The sequence below is a fragment of the Crinia signifera genome, chromosome 19 (assembly GCF_055691185.1).
Source record: "Crinia signifera chromosome 19, ASM5569118v1, whole genome shotgun sequence".
Lineage (NCBI taxonomy): Eukaryota > Metazoa > Chordata > Amphibia > Anura > Myobatrachidae > Crinia > Crinia signifera.
This window is the reverse complement of record NC_139226.1, coordinates 130,619,412-130,644,735: the sequence shown is the minus strand read 5'-3', so window position 1 is coordinate 130,644,735 and position 25,324 is coordinate 130,619,412. Positions and strand designations below refer to the sequence as shown.

At 47.6% G+C, this 25,324-nt stretch overlaps 1 protein-coding gene across 1 annotated transcript in view; it reads right to left on the bottom strand.

The window, feature by feature from the left end:
* The window catches only part of GNB1 (G protein subunit beta 1), a 45,289-nt gene extending 41,331 nt beyond the window's left edge, over positions 1-3,958 (bottom strand). Inside the window, exon 1 of the mRNA XM_083163348.1 lies at positions 3,548-3,958. The gene's annotated coding sequence lies outside the window, so the exon portion shown is untranslated. The remainder of the gene's footprint in view (positions 1-3,547) is intronic.
* Between the last annotated feature and the right edge of the window lie 21,366 nt (positions 3,959-25,324).

The following is a 25,324-nucleotide window of genomic DNA, read 5'->3' as shown; positions in this document are numbered from 1 at the left end:
CGTCACCGGACCATACACACTGGGTGGCTTTTGAGCTGCTTTCATCTCAAAATCGCTCAGTGTCTTTAGAGCAGTATTTCCAATGCTTTTTATAAGGCCTCGAGTAGTTTATAAAAAAAAAGTTGATCGCCACTTACTGTTGGCATGATCGTCAATCTTCTGCCTTAAATGCTAATTAAATGTAGGATACATGGGTTTATTTCAGGCCTATTCTCCTGCATTCTAATACATTGGACACTACATTTAGTTTTGGAAGGCAGTTTATATTCATCTTATCACAAATTACCAGCACAATATAATTTTTTTTTTTTATTAAAAAAAAAAAAAAATATAGCACTATAGTGAGGAAATAGCATAGAGTCCAAGTACAAAGACAGGACGCAAACCGGCCAAATGAAGCAAAAAAGGGTACACCCAATTCAAGCACTTTACATGCAACATGACTGCATTAAGAAAAGTCCTGCCGGTCATTACTTTATTGAGGCATATTCAATTAGCCATGCAGCTATTCAGTGTTGCTGAAGTGCCCAGAGCTATTCAATTGCAGCCCATGTGGTGTATTTCCTGCAAGTATCTGATTGTACCCTCATAGGTTACAAACAGAAAGTTGTGGTAATTAGGGGTTCTTACCTTTTACCATAGCAAGTTGACAATATAACGCTTAACCCATAAACCATTAAAACTCATTGGTGTTTACAACAGGAGGTAACAGGCTTGAATACCCCTCTGCATTAGACTGCAAAGATCTACTCCTGCTTTAGGTGCCGTGGCTCGTGGAATATTCCCATCGTATTTGTTGAAGTGCATTGAGTGCACATTTAATGATAAAGTAACATATCAGAACATGTACACAGTCCTAAGGGCAGTCAAGTGAGCTTGTGTGAAAAACATGGACAGCAATGGCCAATGATTAGCTTCCAGTTTCACAACACTGCTATTGGGTTCAATTCTCACTAAAGCCATGTGTCGAGTTTATCTGTGTTGTTTCCATCAGGAAATGAAGTTTTCTACTACAATCCAGAAGCATATGCTAGTACAGTGATGGCTAACCTTATCACTCCAGCAGTTGTGGAACTACAGATCCCAGAATGCCCTGCTACAGTTTTACTATTTGGCCATGCTAAAACTGATGCAGGGCATGCTGGGATGTGTAGTTCAACAGCTGGAGTGTCAAGGTTAGCAGTCACTTTGCTAGTATGTTAAAAGGCTGACAAAAAAAATATCCTAAATGTGTGCACACACATGTGGTAGGGAATACATGGCAAAGTCAATTGAGCATGATATGCCATCAGGCACCATTGCAATGCCTCACTGTACACCTACCATGCAACTACAGTAGCGCCGATACAGCAAGTGTTCTCTCGCACCTCACTGGGGTGCAAAGGAAGACGTGATGCGCCGTTCTAGAAGGGCACAACGCAACTAGGAATTGAATAACCCCCATAGGATTGTAGGCTCCACTAGGGAAGCAGGGACTGAAAGACTAAATATTAGTTAAAGCACTGCCATAACATTTGCGTGTTATATAAATAACATGTCTCCTAGGTAACAAATACTGCAGACTTCAGCATACTCAAAAGACGTTGCTTTGAGACTTGTGTTTCAGCTCACCACTTACAACAGAGTGTAAAAACTTAAGGGCCCCTTACACTTGTGAGCATTGGGTCTAACCAAGCCTCATGCACATAGGATAAATCTCAAGTCAATCAGAATGAATATATATATATATATATATATATATATATATATATATATATATATATATATATATATATATATATATATATATATATAGATTCAAGCTCATACTATCACAGAAAAACTCAATATTCTGCATAAGAATCAAAAAAACAATTTAGAAAGACCTGGGGACTGCATCCTTGCAATAGTTAAACATTAAAAAAATAAAGTTATGCCATGATCGTATGTATTAATAAACTACAGTTTAGAGAGATCATGGAATGAATCCTTGTTTTAAGGTTTCTACTTTGGGGAAGGAATAGTGCATTCAAAAAAGGTTTTGAAGTTTTCAACCACCATGAAAAAAAAAAAAAAGTCAACCTAAGTCACCGAAAGTGACAACTGACACACAGCTCAGTTCTAGCAAGCCAATTATTCAACGATTAGAAAAGAACGTATCCCACAGAGACAAAGGGAGAAAAAAAAAAATCAAAATACATGCATACACAATGGAGATAGATACACACACACACACACACACACACACACCTCCCACCATGAACAAGATTAAAAATAGGGAAATATATCAGGAAAAAAAAACAGTCAATCTGTTCTCAAACATGCCGGACCGAGACCAGTAATAAAAGCAGATGCAAGACCAAGATGTGAAACGAGGCTGCCTTGCCACACAAGGAAAAAAGGAGTTTAACATGTAGCACTGAAGTGCTGAGACGCCATCTTGTTGCAGTAACTGGGCCTAGGATCTGACACTTCCCATTCATTCACCACTTAAAAACAGCCACCTTCTAGTATTTCCCATGAACCACTCCCCTCCCCTGGTTCTCCCCCCCAGTCTCTCAGCTGCCAGATGTGCCCACAGATGAAACCTTGCACCCCTCTGAATTCCTTATCAAGGCGAATCTCTCGATAAGGATTACAGCTGCTGCTTCTTCCAGCGGTTATCAGCTGTCTCTGGGCCACATAATGACTGCAGATTACACAGGGCAGGATTTAACGGTTACAAGTCAGCTTCCCCATTCTACCATTTCCTGTGACTGACACACACAGCCTAAAAGGGAAGATAAGCAGAATGCACACACACACACAGCACTGACACCCCAGCACAGCCACTACACAAAGCAAGGCATGGCAAGGGTTAACACCCTGTGCAATCTGCTAGGCACTCAGCAATAACACACCAACCTTGGTTACATAAAGCCTCAAAAAATAATAATACTTCTCCCCAATACCCAGGAATAAGACACTGGCTGTCACAGCCTCCCCCCATCATCCTCCATGACATTCCTGCCTGGCAGGTCCCTCCCTTTCCCCTACTGCCTTCCCAGGGTAACAGCCACCATTATTTTGCACCCAGTGCAGAACGCCACCCAGACATGCAGGAGCCCGGGCATGCAGAGATTGCACACAGATCGCTAGGGAAGGAGTACTGCGGTGGGGGCCCCCTGCACTGTGCGATAGGGGCCCCCTCCCATCCCCCAGTGCCCTCCGATACACCCCCACCAGGGATCACGATGCTCTCAGACAAGCCCCCCCCCCCCCCCCAACCCGAGTGTAACCCCCGGCACCCCCGCCCGGGGCTTGGTGTACGGTGCATGGGGCAGGCTGCTGCCATAGGAAATGCATGGGGGCATCTGGAACATGCGGAGTAATAAGGGCGGAGAATGGGGCACCCTGCACCCGAGCGGCTGGGGTGAGGAGGTGGGAGAGCGGATGTACTGGGGGAGGGGGGGGGGTACAAATCTGGCACCGATCACTCGTCCACAAGGGTGGCTGAGGGTCGCCGGGTGGGTGAGGGGCGCCCAGAGACCGGGGAGGAAGAGGGGGGGGGGAGGGGGGTTCTCCTCACCTGCTGTCTGCCAAATGTGTGACCATCCACTCCGGGTAATGCCCGCCTCGGCCTCTCGTCGGTCCTGCCCCAGGGGCTGCAATCCGCTGGCACCGAGTCTTCCTTCCCTGAGAGGCCGTGTGCTCCGGTGCTGGGAGGTGAAGGGGAGGGGGGGGGACGGGGAGGATGGGGGGGAGCGGGAGACGTTCGGGGCGGTGACGGGAGGGCGGCGGCGGCCTCTGTCTCTCTCTCCCTCCTCGGTGGGGGGTCTCAGCGACTTGCTCCCCGCACTGTCGCCGTCTCCGAGCGCTCTAAAGCGGGAATGAAAACACACAACAACGCGCAGGAGCCGCCGTCCCCGTCAGATCCCCTCAGCCATCGAGCAGAGATGGGCGCGGTAACCCTGCGGACAGCGCCGGGAAACCCCACGCACGGACGGGCGGGGCTAATTGGAAAGGGGGCGGTGCCGGTGTGGAGACGTCACCGCGTTGCGCTGTGGCTGGAGCACGCTAGTGCCCTGACTGACTCGGGAGGGGGCGGGGCGCATGGGAGGAATGGCGGGGCGGGGGGAGGGAGCCTGGAACTGTATGAGCTCAATCAGTCATGGCTGCGGCTAATGTGCAGCACCAGCTCCATTCCCAGCTACATATGAGTGAGAGGAAGCTGGTATTAGCTACAACACATCACCACAAGCTGCACAGGACGTGCACTGCAGGGATTACACTGGTTCTGCCACCATGATTGTTATAATTAATGTTAACATATTAGCACTATATACATGAGTGGCCAATGCTGGGGGTCAGACGAGTCCAGTTACAAAAAATAAAGCTATTATATTCACACTAGGTGATTCATCGCGCCCTACGGGCGCTCTTCACACCGTCGTAAGGGGCTGCGCCCCCTTAATTTGTGAACGTTTGTATATGAGAAATATGGTTAGAATTGTATGAAAGATGCCCTGTATTGCAACTTAGGTGTCCGCGAATCGCGGGAGGGGGGGTCGCGGAGGGTGCCGCGAATTGCAGGAGGGGGGGTCGCGGGGGTTGCCGCGAATTGCAGGAGGGGGGGGTTGTGGGGGGGTGGATGCTGCGAATCGCGGGAGGGGAGGGATTGCAGAGAATCGCGGGAGGGGGGTCGCGGGGTGGGTTGCCGCAAATCGCGGGAGGGGGGTTACGGGGGCGGGGGTTGCGGCGAATCATGGTAGGGGGGGTCGCAGGGGGTGTGCCGTGAATCACGGGAGGGGGGGTCACGGGGTGGGGTGCCGAGAATCGCGGGGGGGTGTGTGTGTGCCGTGAATCGCGGGAGTGGGGGTTGTGGGGGGGGGGTGGGGGGGTGTGACGCAAATCGCCACAAGAAAAAATCAACACAGAAAGGTCAACACATGTAAATGTTGACATAAGTGTGGCACTTCATGGGTGTCCATGTTGACACATGAGAATGAATATGAAAATATTCAAAAAATGAAAAAAAAACTTCAAAAACTCATGTCAACCTTTTTCATTGTCGACCATAGCCATGTCAGTGTTTTCCATGTGCAATTTAATTCTGGAGCTGCCGCGAATCACGGGGGGTGCCGCAAATTGCGGGAGGGGGGGGTCGCGGGGTTGGGTGCCGCGAATCGTGGGAGGGCGGGGTTCACAGGGGTTCCGGTGGGGGGTTGCCGCGAATTGCGGGAGGTGGGGGGTCACGGGGGGTGCCGCGAATCGCGGGGGGGGGGTTTGCGGGGGGGTGCGACGCGAATCGCCACAAGAAAAAATCAACACAGAAAGGTCAACACATGTAAATGTTGACATAAGTGTGCCACTTCATTGGTGTCCATGTTGACACATGACAATGAATATGAAAACATTCAAAAAATGAAATAAATCTTCAAAAACTCATGTCAACCTTTTTCATTGTCGACCATAGCCGTGCCAGTGTTTTGCATGTGCCATTTAATCCTGGGGCTGCCGCGAATCGCGGGGGGTGCCGCGATTTGCGGGAGGGGGTGGGTTGCGGGGGGTGGGTGCCGCGAATCGCGGGAGAGCGGGGTTCATGGGGGTTCCGGCGGGGGGTTGCCGCGAATTGCGGGAGGGGGGGGGGTCGCGGGGGGGTGCCGGGGTGCCGCGAATCGCCGGAGGGGGGGTTGCGGGGGGTGTGACGCGAATCGCCACAAGCAAAAAATCAACACAGAAAGGTCAACACATGTAAATGTTGACATAAGTGTGCCACTTCATTGGTGTCCATGTCGACACATGAGAATGAATATGAAAATATTCAAAAAATGACAAAAAAACTTCAAAAACTCATGTCAACCTTTTTCATTGTCGACCATAGCCATGTCAGTGTTTTCCATGTGCAATTTAATTCTGGAGCTGCCGCGAATCACGGGGGGGTGCCGCGAATTGCGGGAGGGGGGGTCGCGGGGGTGGGTGCCGCGAATCGCGGGAGGGCGGGGTTCACAGGGGTTCCGGTGGGGGGTTGCCGCGAATTGCGGGAGGTGGGGGTCACGGGGGGTGCCGCGAATCGCGGGAGGGGGGGTTGCGGGGGGGTGTGACGCGAATCGCCACAAGAAAAAATCAACACAGAAAGGTCAACACATGTAAATGTTGACATAAGTGTGCCACTTCAATGGTGTCCATGTCGACACATGACAATGAATATGAAAAAATTAAAGAAATTAAAAATAAATCTTCAAAAACTCATGTCAACCTTTTTCATTGTCGACCATAGCCATGTCAGTGTTTTGCATGTGCCATTTAATCCTGGGGCTGCTGCGAATTGCGGGGGGGGGGGGGGGGGGGTGTGCCGCGAATCGCGGGAGGGGGGTCGCAGGGGGGGTGCCGCCAATCGTGCAAGGGGGTGTCGCGGGGGGTTCTTTTTGCCGCGAATCGCGGGAGGGAGGTCGCGGGGGGGGGGGTTTCCGCGAATCGGGGGGGTCACAGGGGAGGGTTTGCCGCGATTCGCGGGAGGGGGGGGTCGCGGGGTGGTGGTTATGCCGCGAATTGCGGGAGGGGTCGTGGGGGGGTTCTTTTTGCAGCAAATCGCGGGAGGGGGGGTCGCGGGGGAGCGGGTGTTTTTGCCGCGAATCGCGGGAGGGGGGGGCGCGCGGGGGGGGAGGTTTTGCCGCAAATCGCGGGAGGGGGGCGCTCACCTGGTGGCTGTGGAGTAGCAGTGCTGGGCAACATGGGAAGGCAGTGGGTGTCTGGCACTGTCTGTGGGCTCACTGGGCTGGTTCTCTGTCACATACCTCCCAACATGACCCTCTCCAGGAGGGACACAATGCTCTGTTTCTAGACTTCCCCTTAATGTATGATTGCCATCACCTGTTTTAAACAGGTTAATGTCTCAGAAAGGTGTTCAGCACAGATGAAGGCAATCACACATTAAGAGGAAAGTCCAGGAACAGAGCGTTATAGACACAGACACCCACTTTGAGTGACAGATGTAGCCAAATATATAGGAGATATCTATTAGTAAAATGGGTACTTGTTTAGTTTCACGGCGGCAGCGCGTCTGAGTCCCCTTGCGGGGATCGCTGCGCTCGCCCACGCTACGGGCTCGGTGGCTCACTACGCTCGCCACACTATCTAAAATCAACTCCATGCCAACGTGGATAGTGAGGGTATGAACTATCCATGTTGGCATGGCGTTTATTTAGTTTATTTTAGAAAGTTTGGCGAGCGCCGAACCCGGAAGTAGCGCGCGGCCATGCTGCCGCCGTAAAACTAAACAAGTACCATAAAATGTATTTATAAATCATCAGCATACCCTGCTGCACTTTATCTCTGAACTTGACCCCATGAGTTCAAGTCAAAATGGGGCAATTGGCCTGCTCAGACCTTCTCGCTCATCTGCAAACTTACAGATGACTGTGAGTAGTTATCCGCTGCCCAGGGAGAAAGAAAACCGCACTGTGTAACTCTGTGATTTGTGTAGATTTAACTATTTCGCTGTCCGCTGTCCTGTCCCACATCCATACGTAATTCACAAACCAATGATTTTTCCAGTCTGTGCAAACGTAAGTCTGACCCTTCCACAACTCTGTTGTTTTTCCTGGTTTTTCCAGAAAACAGCAGGTGTCCATTCCAAACGCAGACTTTGTGGCCATCAAATTGCGATGAAATATTTCCACTATTTACGTTCTATTCTGGCTCGCGCATGCACGCTACAATCCATATACATCGCAGTCATTCGTAATTAAACAAATTGCTAATTCTCACAGCAGCAATCAACTCTGAATCAGGCCCAATTCCTCCTATATAGGTCGCGTCTGTGATGCACTTACAGCAAGCAGGTAATGGGCCATACCTTGAAATTTCCCAATGGTCACACTGTAAAAAAAAAAAACAATCTGTAGCTGTGTATCTTTTGAGTTTTCCACCTTAAAGACACATTGATGTGCCATATGGTAGCGGAGAGTGCGCATACACAAGCTCCCGCAAACCATGCATAAGAACGGGGGAGCGCCGGCTGCTGGAGGCTGTGGAAGTCAGCGCTATGCATTGTGACAGTGGCAGTATATGCTACCTCCGGCAGGAAGGTAATGTAAGAGAACACATCTGTAGGTTAACAAGTTAAATTATACATCTTTCTTTGTATACACATTTTTTTGGGAGGGGCACTGGCGGATTTAGGGGGGGGGGCACCCTGTCATTTCTGACACAATTTTTTTTTTACTTTAAATGCCGCCAGCCGCCGCAAAGAATTAACAGCCGGGCAGATCGTCCTGCTGCCCGGCTGTATACAGTGTGCGCGTCAGGCTCAGCTGTGCAGCAGCCCATAGGTCCCTGGCGGCTCCCGAGTCCCGGCTATTTTAAAGCATATCTCGTGCTGATGCGACCGCTTGCTGGGACTGCGAGCCAATCAGAGCTCGCTCGCGGTCCGGCAGCCAATCAGGAGCCACCACTATGGTTTTCACTCATACTGCCTGTCAGGATTTGTTCTGCAGCATGTAGGTACTCACTGTGATGCTGCATTGCACTGTCCTAGAGGTGGTCTCAAGTGGCAATTTCTCAGCGTGTCGCACTTTTGGCTGGGTCCAGCTGTGGTGGTGACATCGGTGGCACAGATGTCCAGTGGCCTTTCTGCAAGCTCCAGTCACTGGCCCACCATTACTCCTATCGTCCGCCCCATGCCACCAGTGGCACTTTAAGAGAGGAGGAGGGCTGTGTGCAACCTCCTGTGCCTGGACCCCTCATCTCTGCAGGGAGTAGCAGGGTCTGAGCACAAGAGCACTCACAGTCTACTGGAAAAATGGTGCGGCGGCCATTTATACGTCGATTTCTGCACCAGAAGAACACGCCTTACACTCCAGTTCGAATGTGCAGATCGCCCGAAAAATTGCAAGGTGGTAGTTTTTCATATGTCCCTCATAGGCCACTCAGACCACCCCCCCCCCCCACATGCTCCTCATAGGCCACTTAGACCTCCCCATATGTTGCTCACGGGCCACCCAGTCCTCCCCATATGCCCCTCATAGGCCACTCCGGATGCCTCTTACACCTCACAAATACAATCCTCCCATATGTTCTTACAGGCCACTTAGATTTCAGCACATGCCCCTTAAGGTGCCCATACACGGTGCAAGGGTGCCGTGCGATGTGATGCTAGCTGCCACGGGCATCCCATCTAACTTTGATCGCATGCAATGCGATCTAGTTCAAAACGCACAAAAATATTGTACCGTGGATGGGCACCTTTACGGCTCCTACACTCACCACTTATGGTGCGTACACACGGATATATTTGGCAAAAGATCTGGGCTTTCCCGACCGATTGAAACTATCAATCGCTCAAATTGTTCCGTGTGTATGAATGATCTATTGGACGATGCGCGTACCCGCCGGTCGTTGGTAGAGGTCGATGATTTTTCCTGAATGCAGAAAGATCAGCGACCAATCATTAGCGATGTGTGCCAATCGTTTCATGTGTATGCAGGATGAACAATTTGGTAAGGCTGATTGACTGGCTCCCTCTCCCTCCACCATCGTTAAAGATCAATCGTTCATGTGTAATCATTTGCTCAATCGTTCATCATTTGACACCAAATCGTTTGTGCCTGAGTTCAGAGGAAATCTCTAACTAGATTGAATCATTGGCCAAATCTATCTGAGTGTATGCACCTTTACTCCAGATTTGTCTACAAATGCCTGCACAGCCAGAGTCCTCAGAGAATGGAGCGAGAGAACGTGAATGCCATGGACTCTACCCAACTGCTCTTATTGCTTCTTCTCTGTTTGGGTGTGCTGAGAGCACGCTCTGTTGTCAGATGAAGTCATGTGACATGGATGTTGGATGTTGCCAGTCTGTCTTATCCTGTTTATAACAAAACAGAAAATACAGTAATTCAGTTTGGTAGCATAAGGTTGAAGGCTGCAGGGGAAGGTTTGCCTGGGAACTGGCTGTCTATGGGCCGCCCAATACTCATCACTGGTGTATCTACATGCTGGGAACATTAGCCAGTGGGATCGTTGGAACAGACATTTCTTTTTGCAGGAGATCTGCTTACCTTTATTTACAGGATCAGGTCAATATTATGAAAAACAAAAAATATGCAAATTATTTTCTCTTAAATTAACAGCTTATTTAATATACAATGTCCCTATTTCAGAAGCTCACATTTGGGGCCTGATCAAATCCCCCAAGGCCATAAACTGCGAGCAGATGTGTGCGCTGACAGAGGAAAAAAATAATTTGATGGTCACTGCGAAATGGGGGCGGGTGCTGACGTCATGTGACCTCATCCGCCAGCCCCAAGCAGGCGGGGGGCACGCATACGTTCACTGGGGTCCGTCCAGCATTTCTCCTACCGTTTTTGTGGGCACGCCCATGAAATGCTAGGTGCCCTCCCCGGAAACTCCCCTGCCTGTCAATCAGGCACCAAGAGCCCCTTTGAATAAAAAAAATTGCCAAAGGCGCTCGCTATGGGCGTTTGCATATGTGCATTATCTTATCGCCTGTGCGCATGCACAGACCCCCCACCATCGATGATGGGGTTGTGCAAACAGGTCTGAATCGGCCCATTAGTTTCTCCTATCTGATCCTTGGGACTACTTTGGGCTAGAATGGGAGAACAGTAACATGCAACGGGGGAATATATACTAAAATGAGAGATTCAGAAATTGAGAGATTTGGTAAGAAATCTCCAGTTTTTTTAAAGCGGCAATCATTCACCCTGCAAAACCAAACTGGTTTTGCAGTGTAAATGATGCCGCTTTAAAAAAAAACCTGGAGATTTCTTACCAACTCTCTCACTTTCTGATTCTCTCATCCAATTAAATTTCACCCTATATGTCATAATCCCTTCTCGTCTACCAGTCACCTTCTCTCATCTACCTGCCACATTATACTGTTATGGCCTCTCATCTACCAGCCACATAATGCCATCACTTCCTCTCATCTACCAGCCACATAATGCCATCACCTCCTCTCATCTACCAACCACATGTTGTCATCACCTCCTCTCATCTACCAGCCACATAATGCCATCACCTCCTCTCATCTACCAACCACATGCGGTCATCACCTCATCTCATCTACCAGCCACATAATGCCATCACCTCCTCTCATCTACCAACCACATAATGCCATCACCTCCTCTCATCTACCAACCACACAATGCCATCACCTCCTCTCATCTACCAACCACATGCTGTCATGACCTCCTCTCATCTACCAGCCACATAATGCCATCACCTCCTCTCATCTACCAGCCACATAATGCCATCACCTCCTCTCATCTACCAACCACATGCGGTCATCACCTCATCTCATCTACCAGCCACATAATGCCATCACCTCCTCTCATCTACCAACCACATTATGCCATCACCTCCTCTCATCTACCAACCACATTATGCCATCACCTCCTCTCATCTACCAACCACATGCTGTAATCACCTGCTCTCGTCTACCAACCACATGCGGTAATCACCTCATCTCATCTACTAGCCACATAATGCCATCACCTCCTCTCATCTACCAACCACATTATGCCATCACATTATGCCATCACCCCCTCTAATCTACCATCCACATAATGCCATCACCTCCTCTAATCTACCAACCACATAATGCCATCACCCCCTCTCAGCTACCAGCCACATAATGCCATTACCTCCTCTCATCTACCAACCACATGCTGTTATAACCTCCTCTCATCTACCAGCACATAATGCCATCATCTCCTCTCATCTACCAGCCACATAATGCCATCACCTCCTCTCATCTACCAACCTCATACTGCCATCACCTCCTTTCATCTACCAGCGCATAATGCCATCACCTCCTCTCATCTACCAACCACATAATGCCATCACCTCCTCTCATCTACCAACCACATGCTGTCATCACCTCCTCTCATCTACCAACCACATAATGCCATCATCTCCTCTCATCTACCAACCACATACTGCCATCACCTCCTTTCATCTACCAGCGCATAATGCCATCACCTCCTCTCATCTACCAACCACATAATGCCATCACCTCCTCTCATCTACCAACCACATGCTGTCATCACCTCCTCTCATCTACCAGCCACATAATACCATCACCTCCTCTCATCTAACAACCACATAATGCCATCACCTACTCTCATCTACCAACCACATGCTGTCATCACCTCCTCTCATCTACCATCCACATGCTTTTATAACCTCTTCTCATCTACCAGCCACATAATGCCATCATCTCCTCTCATCTACCAGCCACATAATGCCATCATCTCCTCTCATCTACCAGCCACATAATGCCATCATCTCCTCTCATCTACCAGCCACATAATGCCATCACCTCCTCTCATCTACCAACCACATAATGCCATCACCTCCTCTCATCTACCAACCACATAATGCCATCACCTCCTCTCATCTACCAACCACATAATGCCATCACCTCCTCTCATCTACCAACCACATGCTGTCATGACCTCCTCTCATCTACCAGCCACATAATGCCATCACCTCCACTCATCTACCAGCCACATAATGCCATCACCTCCACTCATCTACCAGCCACATAATGCCATCATCTCCTCTCATCTATGAGCCACATAATGCCATCATCTCCTCTCATCTACCAGCCACATAATGCCATCACCTCCTCTCATCTACCAACCACATAATGCCATCACCTCCTCTCATCTACCAACCACATGCTGTCATCACCTCCTCTCATCTACCAGCCACATAATGCCATCACCTCCTCTCATCTACCAACCATATTATGCCATCACCTCCTCTCATCTACCAACCACATTATGCCATCACCTCCTCTCATCTACCAACCACATGCTGTAATCACCTGCTCTCGTCTACCAACCACATGCGGTAATCACCTCATCTCATCTACTAGCCACATAATGCCATCACCTCCTCTCATCTACCAACCACATTATGCCATCACATTATGCCATCACCCCCTCTAATCTACCATCCACATAATGCCATCACCTCCTCTCATCTACCAACCACATAATGCCATCACCCCCTCTCAGCTACCAGCCACATAATGCCATTACCTCCTCTCATCTACCAACCACATGCTGTTATAACCTCCTCTCATCTACCAGCACATAATGCCATCATCTCCTCTCATCTACCAGCCACATAATGCCATCACCTCCTCTCATCTACCAACCACATACTGCCATCACCTCCTTTCATCTACCAGCGCATAATGCCATCACCTCCTCTCATCTACCAACCACATAATGCCATCACCTCCTCTCATCTACCAACCACATGCTGTCATCACCTCCTCTCATCTACCAACCACATAATGCCATCATCTCCTCTCATCTACCAACCACATACTGCCATCACCTCCTTTCATCTACCAGCGCATAATGCCATCACCTCCTCTCATCTACCAACCACATAATGCCATCACCTCCTCTCATCTACCAACCACATGCTGTCATCACCTCCTCTCATCTACCAGCCACATGCTTTTATAACCTCTTCTCATCTACCAGCCACATAATGCCATCATCTCCTCTCATCTACCAGCCACATAATGCCATCATCTCCTCTCATCTACCAGCCACATAATGCCATCATCTCCTCTCATCTACCAGCCACATAATGCCATCACCTCCTCTCATCTACCAACCACATAATGCCATCACCTCCTCTCATCTACCAACCACATAATGCCATCACCTCCTCTCATCTACCAACCACATGCTGTCATGACCTCCTCTCATCTACCAGCCACATAATGCCATCACCTCCACTCATCTACCAGCCACATAATGCCATCACCTCCACTCATCTACCAGCCACATAATGCCATCATCTCCTCTCATCTATGAGCCACATAATGCCATCATCTCCTCTCATCTACCAGCCACATAATGCCATCACCTCCTCTCATCTACCAACCACATAATGCCATCACCTCCTCTCATCTACCAACCACATGCTGTCATCACCTCCTCTCATCTACCAGCCACATAATGCCATCACCTCCTCTCATCTACCAACCACATAATGCCATCACCTCCTCTCATCTACCAACCACATGCTGTCATCACCTCCTCTCATCTACCAACCACATGCTGTCATCACCTCCTCTCATCTACCAGCCACATAATGCCATCACCTCCTCTCTTCTACCAACCACATAATGCCATCACCTCCTCTCATCTACCAACCACATAATGCCATCACCTCCTCTCTTCTGCCAATCACATCCTGTCATCACCTCCTCTCATCTACCAACCACATAATGCCATCACCTCCTCTCATCTACCAACCACATAATGCCATCACCTCCTCTCATCTACCAACCACATTATGCCATCACCTCCTCTCATCTACCAGCGCATAATGCCATCACCCCCTCTCATCTACCAGCCACCTCCTCTTATCTACGAGCCACATAATGTCACTACCCCACCACCCCACATAATATCATCACATCCTTTCATGCTACACCAGCTTCCTCATGTCATCACCTTATTCCATCCCTTCTTCATGCCACCATTCCCTCCCATCCTTCATCAGTGTGGTAGAAATGACATAGGCAGTCCTAACCATGCTCCTTCTACTGCTGTCTTGAGCTGCAGGTCCCACAATTTCCATTTGAGCAGTGGAGCTGCACAATACAGTGCAAAATATATTGTTGTTGGACCGGCTCCACACAATAGATTGTGACCATGCATTTTTTCCCAATACATGACACTATTGCCCTAAATAATAGTTACTTTGCACATCAGGCACTCTGGTGAATCATTTATATTATAAATAGGTCTGCAGCTTGTATGACTTGCTGTTCTTGACTTAGCCTAAGTGACGGTTTCCCTTTATTCTACACACTCCATAGTGTTTGCATGTACAAATGCAGTCAGAATCTTAAACAAAAAAGGATAGCATTTATTTCCATACTATAATTTAAAACTAGTCTATTGTAACAAGCTGTACACAAGATTTACATTGTAAAGAGTATGCAAATTTAAACAAACATGTTTTCTGCAGCTGAAAATCACAGCTGTAACTAATTCTTGGAAATGAAATACAGACATCGATGGCAAAGGAACACAATTTAGTACAGCTACTTACATTGTTAGTAGATACCAGACAGGACATGGTAATGAAATTCTATGGTGTTAGATTGTAAAGTAATGACTGTTACTGTTATGTAACCAGGTGTGAAGTTACTAGAAGGCGACATTGTCAAGTTTGCGATGCATAATAAAAGACATGAAGATCTGTATGTGCTGCATTACATAACAATAGAAAAATATATGGGCATCGTTTCTACAAAACTCTGGCATTTTAATGTATGTTGAATTGAACATGTATGCGGAGTTGTCAAACATATTTCCATATACTGTATACATAGGTGTACACTTATACTTAGCAGTAGCTAAAGAGTGAGGCACATAAATGAGAAATTTGCTTTAACCGATTTGCACAATGCAATAATGTAATGATGGATATACATAAAATAGAGTGTACACTCTTTGTCGGTTCACTAGCATTGGATGGACTGTTGGGTTGGTTGAAGTGAGAGTAGAATGCAGGGCCGCCGACAGGGGGGGTGCTGTGGGTACAGCTGTCCCGGGCTCCGGCCTCTGGAGGGGCGAGTCGGGGTGGGGGCGCCCCTGTGCCCGGGGGGGGTACCTGCTGCGCTGTCTGGGGAGCGGGCAGTGGGGTCCGAGCTGGCATCTGACAGGAGCACGCAGGGGTGTCCGTCCGTGCCACGGGGGAACCTGCGGCACTGTGTATAAAGCTGGCGGCGGCATCCCTGCAGTGATTAAGAAATAACTAGCAATATCTGCCGGGCTATGCGGTGGCGCGGGAAGCGCTTCTGATTTTGAAAACACTGGCCACACGCTGATTGGCTGAATCTCAGCCAATCAGCGTGAGGCCAGTATTTTCACACCCAGCAGCGCTTCCCGCGCTGTCGCATTGCGCTAGTTATTTCCTATTCACTGCAGGGACCCCGCCGCCAGCTTTATACATAGCGCCGCAGGTACCCCCCGCGGCACGGACACCCCTGCCCGCTCCAGCACCTACGCTCACCGGCGCCCTAGGCAAATGCCTAGAGCTGCCTAGTGGTGGCGCCGGCCCTGCCTGCAGAGTGCGAGCATAGGACACAGAGGGGCTCGGTGCTCTGCAGGCTGCACTGTGCACTGCAGTGTGCGCTCCTGAGGAGACGTGAGATGCCTCAGCTAGGTAACTAAGTGTGAATGAAGGTCAGTTCCTGGGAAGGGGGTGTCAGTCCAGGGCCCCAAAATTACTAGTGGTGGCCCTGGTAGAATGTAGGAGGCCGGGGGTGTTATAGATCTCCTCCTCATGAGAGATCAGATGAGTTAAACACTGGAGCAGATGGGAGCTGAAGGTAACTATGGGCACATTTACTAAGATGGGAGTTGCCCATAGCAACCAATCAGATTCGACTTCTTATTTAGCACCTTCTAAATTCACACGTCCATTTATAGATGAGGCCGTGAAGGGCCTGTTTGTCCATTTGAATGAAAATAAGTTGATACTAAATTGGTAATATACAGGGTGAAATATAATAGGATGAGAGATTCAGAAAGTGAGAGATTTGGGAAGAAATCTCCAGGGGTTTTTTTTTTTTTAAAGCGGCAATCATTTACACTGCAAAAACAGTTGGATTTTGCAGTGTAAATGATTGCCGCTTTAAAAAAAAAAAACCTGGAGATTTCTTACCAAATCTCTCACTTTCTGATTCTCTCATCCTACTATATTTCACCCACAATGGCCCCTCTAATAATAACCCTGTGGATAATCAAGTCAGAATCCTTGTCAGTCACGGAACTATAGCAATGGCTGTGTAGCACAGCCGGTCAGATATTCTGGCGGATCGTGCTGCGTGATCCACTGTTCTGTTCTATGGTTTTGGAAAAATGGAACAACACTGGGTCCGTTTCAGACTCGTTCGGGTCCGAATTCTGCCCTGTTTTGGATGGTTGGGGGTCTGCACATGTGCAAACACCTTCGGCGAGTATCCCACTTCCTGAGGTGCTCGCACTGTGAGGGAAGGGGGCAGGCAGGGGACTGGAGAAAGAGAATGCCCAGGATTTTATGGGGTTTTGCACACAAGCGATCCTGAATCGGCTCCTAAATATGAACAATTTGAATTGGTCCTGGACCACAAATCCATGGCACCCCTGCAAGGGACCCGAGGCACCCCAGGATATCATGGGACACAGTTTGGGAATCACTGGTATAGTGCGATGATGTAATTGTTCATTAAAGACAGGGCCGGAGCTCCCATTAGGCAGCTGCTTATGGGCGGTGGGATCTGAGAGGGGGGAACGCAGTGGTTACCTGGTGGAAAATGGAGAAAATATTGATCAGAGGGGGGAACGCATTGGCTGCCTGGTGAAAAATGGAGAAAATACTGTTCTTGATCAGACCTAGACTCTTCAGTTCCCTCATGGAGCCTGTGGAGGCAAATCTAGTGCATCCGCACAGACCCATTGTGAAGGAGGGGTCAGAACAGGAGTCCAGCAGCAGGAGCTGAGGATTTCCTCATGACCAGATGAAAACAGTTAACATTCGGCCCGGAGGAAATGGCACGCTGCTGCCCGAGGGAGGACCAGGAGTAGAAGGTGGTGTAGGGAAGCCGAGAGGTATGCCGGGCCCCGGTAACATTTTGGAGGTGTAGAATCATCCTAGCATAAAGTGACAGTGATTCAACAAGAGCATATTTGTGTTAAATGTGCACTACCGTGTATACTCATTGGTCCAACTGCTCACAGCTCCATTCTGTAGCAATTTTAAAATTGTGAATACAAATGTTCAACAGTTTATTCAGCTGTCAGGCCAAGCTTGTCTTCTATATAAATGTTTAATAATTGTCCCCATTAATGTTGAATTCAGGCACCTGCACTATTTAGACTAATTGGCAACAGAAAGTCAGTGGCAAGGCATCACATGTAGTTAGTAACACTGATGATTCTTGATCTGTTATCTTGAACCTATAGCTAGCTCGTCTTGCTAGAAGGACCTAAATATCCCCAAATTTCCAAGTATATGCATTTCTTTACAGTGCATGCATGCCAAAACTGCATTTCAGTCCTGATGCATTTTCACCTCCCAAAAACAGTTTGTTTACAATATATGACCGATGGTTTTTTTTTTGTTGGTTTTTTTTTTTGGGGGGGGGGGGGGGGGGGCTGAAAAAGTGCCCATTTTTCGAGAAACACCTGGGATCCAGTATAACTTCCCAGAACCCATATGTGATCGGGAATCCGCGGGCGGATTATGAATCAGGTATCTGAGGCACCCAAGCATAATCTTTTTTAAAATGCTGTGTTATTGGGGCTAATTGGATAGCCCTGAGTGAATTGAGGCTGGAGAAAATAAATACAGGGTGAGGGGAAGCTGTAAAACACAAGATGGGGGAGGGGAATATAGGGGGTTATTCTGGTTCAAGAAAAGAAGTGGAGGTGACCTCGACCACACTGGGTGGGTCGGGGTGCAGGTGCGCCTGGCCGGAGCTGTGTATCCCTAGCTGCTGCTCTGAGACAGGGTAGTTAATCCTGTACTGAATATACAAAAAGAGGGAAGTGGGGTGGAGAGCTGCGCTTCAAAAATTAATGTAAATGTATATATATATATATACCTTGAAATGAAGAATCCTATAGATTAGGATAAAAAAAGGATGATGGATTGCTTGATCTAGTACAAAGAGAATTTATTATCTAAAATTAGCACATAGCCAAAATACAATTATAATCATAAAATGTATTACATATAAAAATTCATCTCACCAGACACAAATGGAATATAGGTATGGCCCGGAAAGTCCAGAAAGTCCTGTACAGGGCTGGGGTAGTGAAGCGTCCTGTATAAGGCTGGGAAATTATACCCAAGTGGAGCAGTAGGGAGGGAGGACCAGGTGACGGTGTAAGGAGTGGCTCAGGTTGACACGATATGCCGACTCCCTCCGCTAGATGTACTGAAGCGGGATGTGGTCCTCAACCTCTACCTTTCCTGCTATTAATTGTAATCCAATGTCGGGCCAGTTAGAGATGGTGATGTCAAACTGCGATTTTGTAGATGGCCCGATGGAATCCACAAGTAGTGGGGCTTGGTTTGTGTCCCTGTTATAGCAGATGGTGGGGAGGACTCGATGGTGCTGACCAGGAGCGGCCCAGAGTGGCACAAATAACCGTCTCCCTCCGCTGGATGTGGTAAAGCGGGATGTGGTCCTCAACCTCGACCTTGTTGCTAATACTGGGTGGTCCAATTGGACAAGGTGGTGAAAAGCAGCACAAATCAGCGCTTCCGGGTTCTTTGATACTACCAGTTGGAATTCTGGATGGAGATGAATAGCCTGTGTCCTGACCGGTTTCGCTGCTCCAGGCAGCTTTATCAGAGGATATATCGGAATATCGTGTCAACCTGAGCGACTCCTTACACCGTCACCTGGTCCTCCCTCCCTACTGCTCCACTTGGGTATAATTTCCCAGCCTTATACAGGACGCTTCACTACCCCAGCCCTGTACAGGACTTTCTGGACTTTCCGGGCCATACCTATATTCCATTTGTGTCTGGTGAGATGAATTTTTATATGTAATACATTTTATGATTATAATTGTATTTTGGCTATGTGCTAATTTTAGATAATAAATTCTCTTTGTACTAGATCAAGCAATCCATCATCCTCTTTTTTATCCTAATCTATAGGATTCTTCATTTCAAGGTATATATATATATATATATATATACATTTACATTAATTTTTGAAGCGCAGCTCTCCACCCCACTTCCCTCTTTTTGGTTATTCTGGTTCTCTTGCACAGACCATTCCTTCACACGGGGACCGATGTTTGGCATACATGCATGCATACATTTCATGTGCATACTCCGAGTATGTGTGGCAATGGCGAACAGACAGTTGATCCGATGCACGCACCCAAGACAGCGGGCGGGGGGGGCGCGGGGCAGTGACGTATAATCGCACCCATGGGTCAATAAGTTTGTGATGGCTCTTTTATCACTGCTGGGTGACAGGGGACAATAGCAGCTCCATAGTCTAGAAAATTGCAACCGCATTAGCGTACAGTAATGAATTAGGCCCTCAGTGCTAGACATAAGGGGGCCTGCGCGGAGCTCTCACACAGAACCTCTACTCTATTTAACCACCCTTGGGTGAGAGACACCCCCCAGCAATATTTTATGCCATAGAAAATGTATTTTCTAAACGTACATAATAATAATGAGAACAACAATAAGTAAATTTATAGAGTTTTTGGAGGGAAAATTAGTCACACAATTAGTACACAAATAACTATTACTCATTATTTATAATATATTATATTTATACAATTAAATACCTATTTCCATCTCATTTTACTTCCCATCAAACAGTACAAGGCAAACGCATATAATTAAGGTGATTGGTCTTTTTTTATGCCTGCAATTAAAAAAAATATATATTTTAGAGCAAATTCCCTGGCAAAAGATAGAAGTATAGTCAGATTATTGTTCTATTAGTTTAATGGCTGCTTAATTGAGAAAAGCGAAAATGATACCCAGGCTCTCCGTGCCAAAATAGGGGATTACCGGAGGTCAGGATAAGGCTTCTAGGGGCAAACAGAGAAATCTGCTGAAAATCCAATTAGATGTAGATCGGATTGCTCTGTTTCTGCCAGATTGCTATAAAATCTGCAAATGATCCCATATGTTCATTATTTGGGGTTTTTTGATCCTTTCTACTAAATTTACACCAGTTAGATTACATGCACTGATTCCATTTTCAGTTTTGTATCGGATTAGTGTTCAGCTTCCAGCACTAGAGAGGAGGTACGGTAAAATGTAAATAGTGTTTTAAAGGTTTGTCTCTGCTGTTTGGGCTAATGGTTGAGGCCCAGCTAAATTGATAAGTAATTGTAACAGGTTGATTGTCCAGGAATAATTAAAATTGGTCAGTATAATATAAGTAAAACTATTGTTTGTGGCTTTAGATGATAAAATATGTGGTCAAACAGAAGCTAATCCAATCCTTGACAACATAATTAACCTTAAGGAGGACATTAACACAATTTACGTAATTTCATATATTTTTTTTTTTTAAATATAAACTTTTGACCTAGGGTGCTGTGAATCAAATTCTGATACTTTAGGGTGCCGAAATTCCAAAAAGTTTGGGAACCACTGTTCTAAGGGCACAAAATCTTCTTTCCTCTAGTCTAAACTAATGCCCACATGTCCTAGAGTGAATAGGGTGCCTGATAGTTCAATATAACGGCCCCTGATATAATTGTACATGTTTAGCAAGTCTCCCCTCTTTCCTAGCGTAAATAATCCCAATTTGTTCAATCTGTCTTCAAAGCTTAAATTATCCAATCCCTTTATTAGCTTTGTTGCTCTTCTTTGGCCTTTTTCCAGTTCTGATGTCCTTTTAATAGTGCGGGGCCTAGAATTGTACTGCATAATTACATTGGAGTACCTTGTCTCCATTCCCCTTCTTATACATGCTAGTATCCGGTTTACCTTATTTGTTGCTGCATGACACTGTGGCAGATGTATTAAGCCTTAAAAAGAGATAAATTCAAGGGTGAAATAGAGAGATAAACGTCCAGCCAATCACCTGCTAACTGCCATGTTACAGGTGTTTGAAAAAAGTCAGTAAGGAGCTGATTGGCTGGACGTTTATCTATCTTTATCACCCTTGAATTTATCAATTTGGAGTCCTAGATCATTTTCCAATTCTGATACAGGTTGAGTATCCCTTATCCGAAATGCTCGGGACCACGAGCATTCCAGATAAGGGAATATTCCGGTTTTTGGAATAAATTTTTTTTAGCAATACTTACCTGCCCCTGGTGGATCCCCGATGGTCCCTCGGCGTCCATGGAGTCCTCCGGCGTCCACGGCAGGCCACCAGCACCGTCTCCGGCATCTCCAGCGGTCCCAGGAGTGCTTTGCACAAGTTCCCAGGCGCGCCGGTGACGTCACCGGCGCGCGCGCACACTCGCGCAAAGCACTCCTGGGACCGCTGAAGACGCCGGAGAGGATGCGGAAGGCCTGCTGTGGACGCCGGAGGACTTGGTAAGTATTAAAAGAGGGTTAGGGGGGGGAAAAGAAAAAAAATTGAGTTATTCCAAAAAAAACACGGTTTTTGGAATAATTTGGATACGGGATGCCCGGATACGGGATACCCGACCTGTATATCCAAAGCAACCCCACTTAGGTTATAACTACCACACTTGTTATGTCTCCAAGATGCATAACCTTGCTTTTATCAACATTGAACCTCATTTTCCATTTTTTTTTGCCCACTTTTCTAATTTCTTAAGACGTCCTTGATTGTTCTACTTACTCTGCACAGTTTTGTGTCATCAGCAAAGATGGAAACTTTGCTGAGTTTACCCACCCCAGTTTGATTCAATATATTTTGTTCTCCGTGGTGTTATGTGACAAAAGGTACGGATTTTGACAGGGTATGATGTATTTCTGTATGTACCATTGTACCTTTCACCACCCCACTACTGCCACTGTGACAAAATTGAAGAAGCATTTCTGACTAATGATCCAGTGTACTAAATCAATCCAATTAAGTAGGAGGCTCAGAACGATCACTGCAAATCCTCACCACCCATAGCATCTGAGAAAGGGAAAGTTCCTCTTTTAAGAAAAACAAAAACAAATTTTATTGAGTAAAGCACCACATACAGATAAAGCCAGCTTCATTTTTGCAGGGGCTGGTGAAACTATCACCAGCCCCAGCCCCCGCCAGCTGACAGCTCCCGCCAGGGTGCGCGCGCACGCCCCGTGGCAACAGAGCTCACCCAAGGTCCCCGCCGCCGGTCCCCCATGCCGCCCGACCCCCCCAAACCCGCTGCTGCCCCGCCACCGAGAGACTGGGATGCGTCCCAGTTTAATGGCATCCCTGTCCGCCGGCGCTCACCAGAGCGGAGTTTCTGCCGGGCTCCGAGCAAGAACAAGGGGCGCTACATCTGTACAATATCAATACATTAGTGAATGTACAAGAACAGAAGATGAAAATGATAGTACATCTGTTTGGCCATTGAATAACATCCAAACAACGAGTATTTGCAAAACAGATTATAAACATCCGTAATTAAGAATGAATAGATATATACAGTATATATTAATATCAATAAATAATATGTATTTGTTTTTAAAGCGAAAAAAAAATATACAGTATATTAAATGAACATCCGTATTTGTACAGCAGTAGCCATGTTGGACAATACAACCCAGCTTGTCAGGTCTCCTGTATAACTTGTTGGGATATGGAAGTTTAGATACTGGAAGATCTGTTAATATTCTCCGTTGCTCATTCCACTCTGTGTTTTTTAGAGCCTCGGAGAGCTTATGTTGGAGTTCCCTTGGTAAAATGGACAAATAACTTACCGTGTGTTAAAAAATCGAGAAGCTAATCGATCCTTGTTCAAAGAAGATTCAATCCAGTCCATATTGAAAATATGGTATACTGTAGTTTATTTTGGAACATCTGCAAAGAAGAAGTTTATATTCAGGGTGAAATTTAATAGGATGCGATTTTTAGGAAGTTTCTGAAATCGCAACTTTTTTTGGCTGAATTCAACTATTTAATGAGATACACATTTGCGGCAAAAAAGTGCAATATGGGGCCATATGGTGCCATTTTTAGTCATGAAAATGTGCGCGTTTTTGGACATGTGCGATTTTGTGTAGAAACAAAGTGAAAACAAAAAATGGCGTGGGGTCCCCCCTCCTGAGCATAACCAGCCTCGGGCTCAAAGAGTCGGTCCGGGTTTCATAAACTCACGGGGCAAACCAAGTAGAGGTCCACCCAGATTTTATAAAACCAGCACCAGGCACAAGGGCCAGTCATGGTTCCCAAAATACGGGGGACAAAAAGAGTAGGGGTCCCCCGTATTTCGAAAATCAGCACCGGGCCCAACCAGGCAGCAGGGTAATGCCACAGCCGGGGGGAAACTTTTTATATAAGTCCCCCCTGCCAAAGCCCATGCTGACCAGTCAGGGAGTTAATGCTTTGGACAGGGGGACTTGTATAAAAAGTTTTGGACAGAACCATGGACAGATTGCACTGATCTGTGAGGGGATGTGGTGCTATGTACCAGTGTCCATGTCTACTGTGTCAAAATTCGGGTCAAAAAAAGTGAAAACGCCATGTCGACCTTTTGACTGTCGTCCTTCCCCATGTCGACATAATGCTTGTGTCAACCTAATGACCTGCCGAACTAACCCATGTTGACCTTCAGTCATGTCAACCTTCCTGCATGTTGACCTTCAGTCATGTCGACCTTCATGCATGTTGACCTTCAGTCATGTCGACCTTCATGCATGTCGACCTAGTGTGTCGACAGGGCAGGCGACAGGGGGGGGTCAAAGGGGACACTCATACCGGGCCCCAACCAGTTGAGGGGCCCCAAGACTTTGAGGTACTCAGGGTCTGAGAGCATGGCTGCCTAATCACCTGTCTGGCTACCTGTACTAATGAGTTTAGTGATATCACACAACACACCAAACCACACAACGCACAATGCTGTGCCCTCCCATCTCTGCCCTCCCGTATTATATAGCATTGTACATATTAATTATCTATTTACTTCTAATAATAATAAAAAAAAAAAATTCAATATGCAATGTAAAAATAATCCGCGTTTGGTGTTCGGGGGCCCCCCGAGATATCAGTGTTCCGGGCCCCAAGATTTCTGTTGTCAGCCCTGGGCGTTGACCTAATGCTTGTGTACCTAGGTGCTGTCTATCCAATGATCCCACTCCGGGTGAAATTAGAATTTTGGCAGTAATTTGCCTCTTCTGCATATACATATTGTATAACATCTAGCCAGGGCAGCAGAGAGACTGTCCGGGCCCAGGGACTTTTTCGGGATATGCAACCTAATTGTAAGAAGGCGTTGCAGTGCCGGGTTAAGGTCTGTGGGGGCCCTGGACAACAAAATTGTGGGGGCCCCCACAGACACCATCCCCCACCCCCCACCCCCCGGCGAGGCTGGTACCTGGTCAGGCTGTTAGAGGGTCTCTGCAGAGGTCCAAGCAGTCAGCGCCGGGCCGGGGTCCCTGCAGTGTATGAGAAGTCAGCTTCCGGGTACCTGCAGCAGATGGGAACTAGTCGTGGTATTGGCTACTAGTTTCCATCCGCCGCATGGACCCCCACCGCTGACTTCCCATTCGCGGCAGGGACCCCGGCCGGCACTGACTGCCCGGACAGCTGCAAGGACCCCCTGCCCACCTGCCCTGCGCTACCCAAGCACGGGGCGACAGGAGCCCTACACTGGCAGCAGTGCTGGTGTGGGGGCCCCCAAATGTGTGCATGGCCACTGAGGCGTGGCCA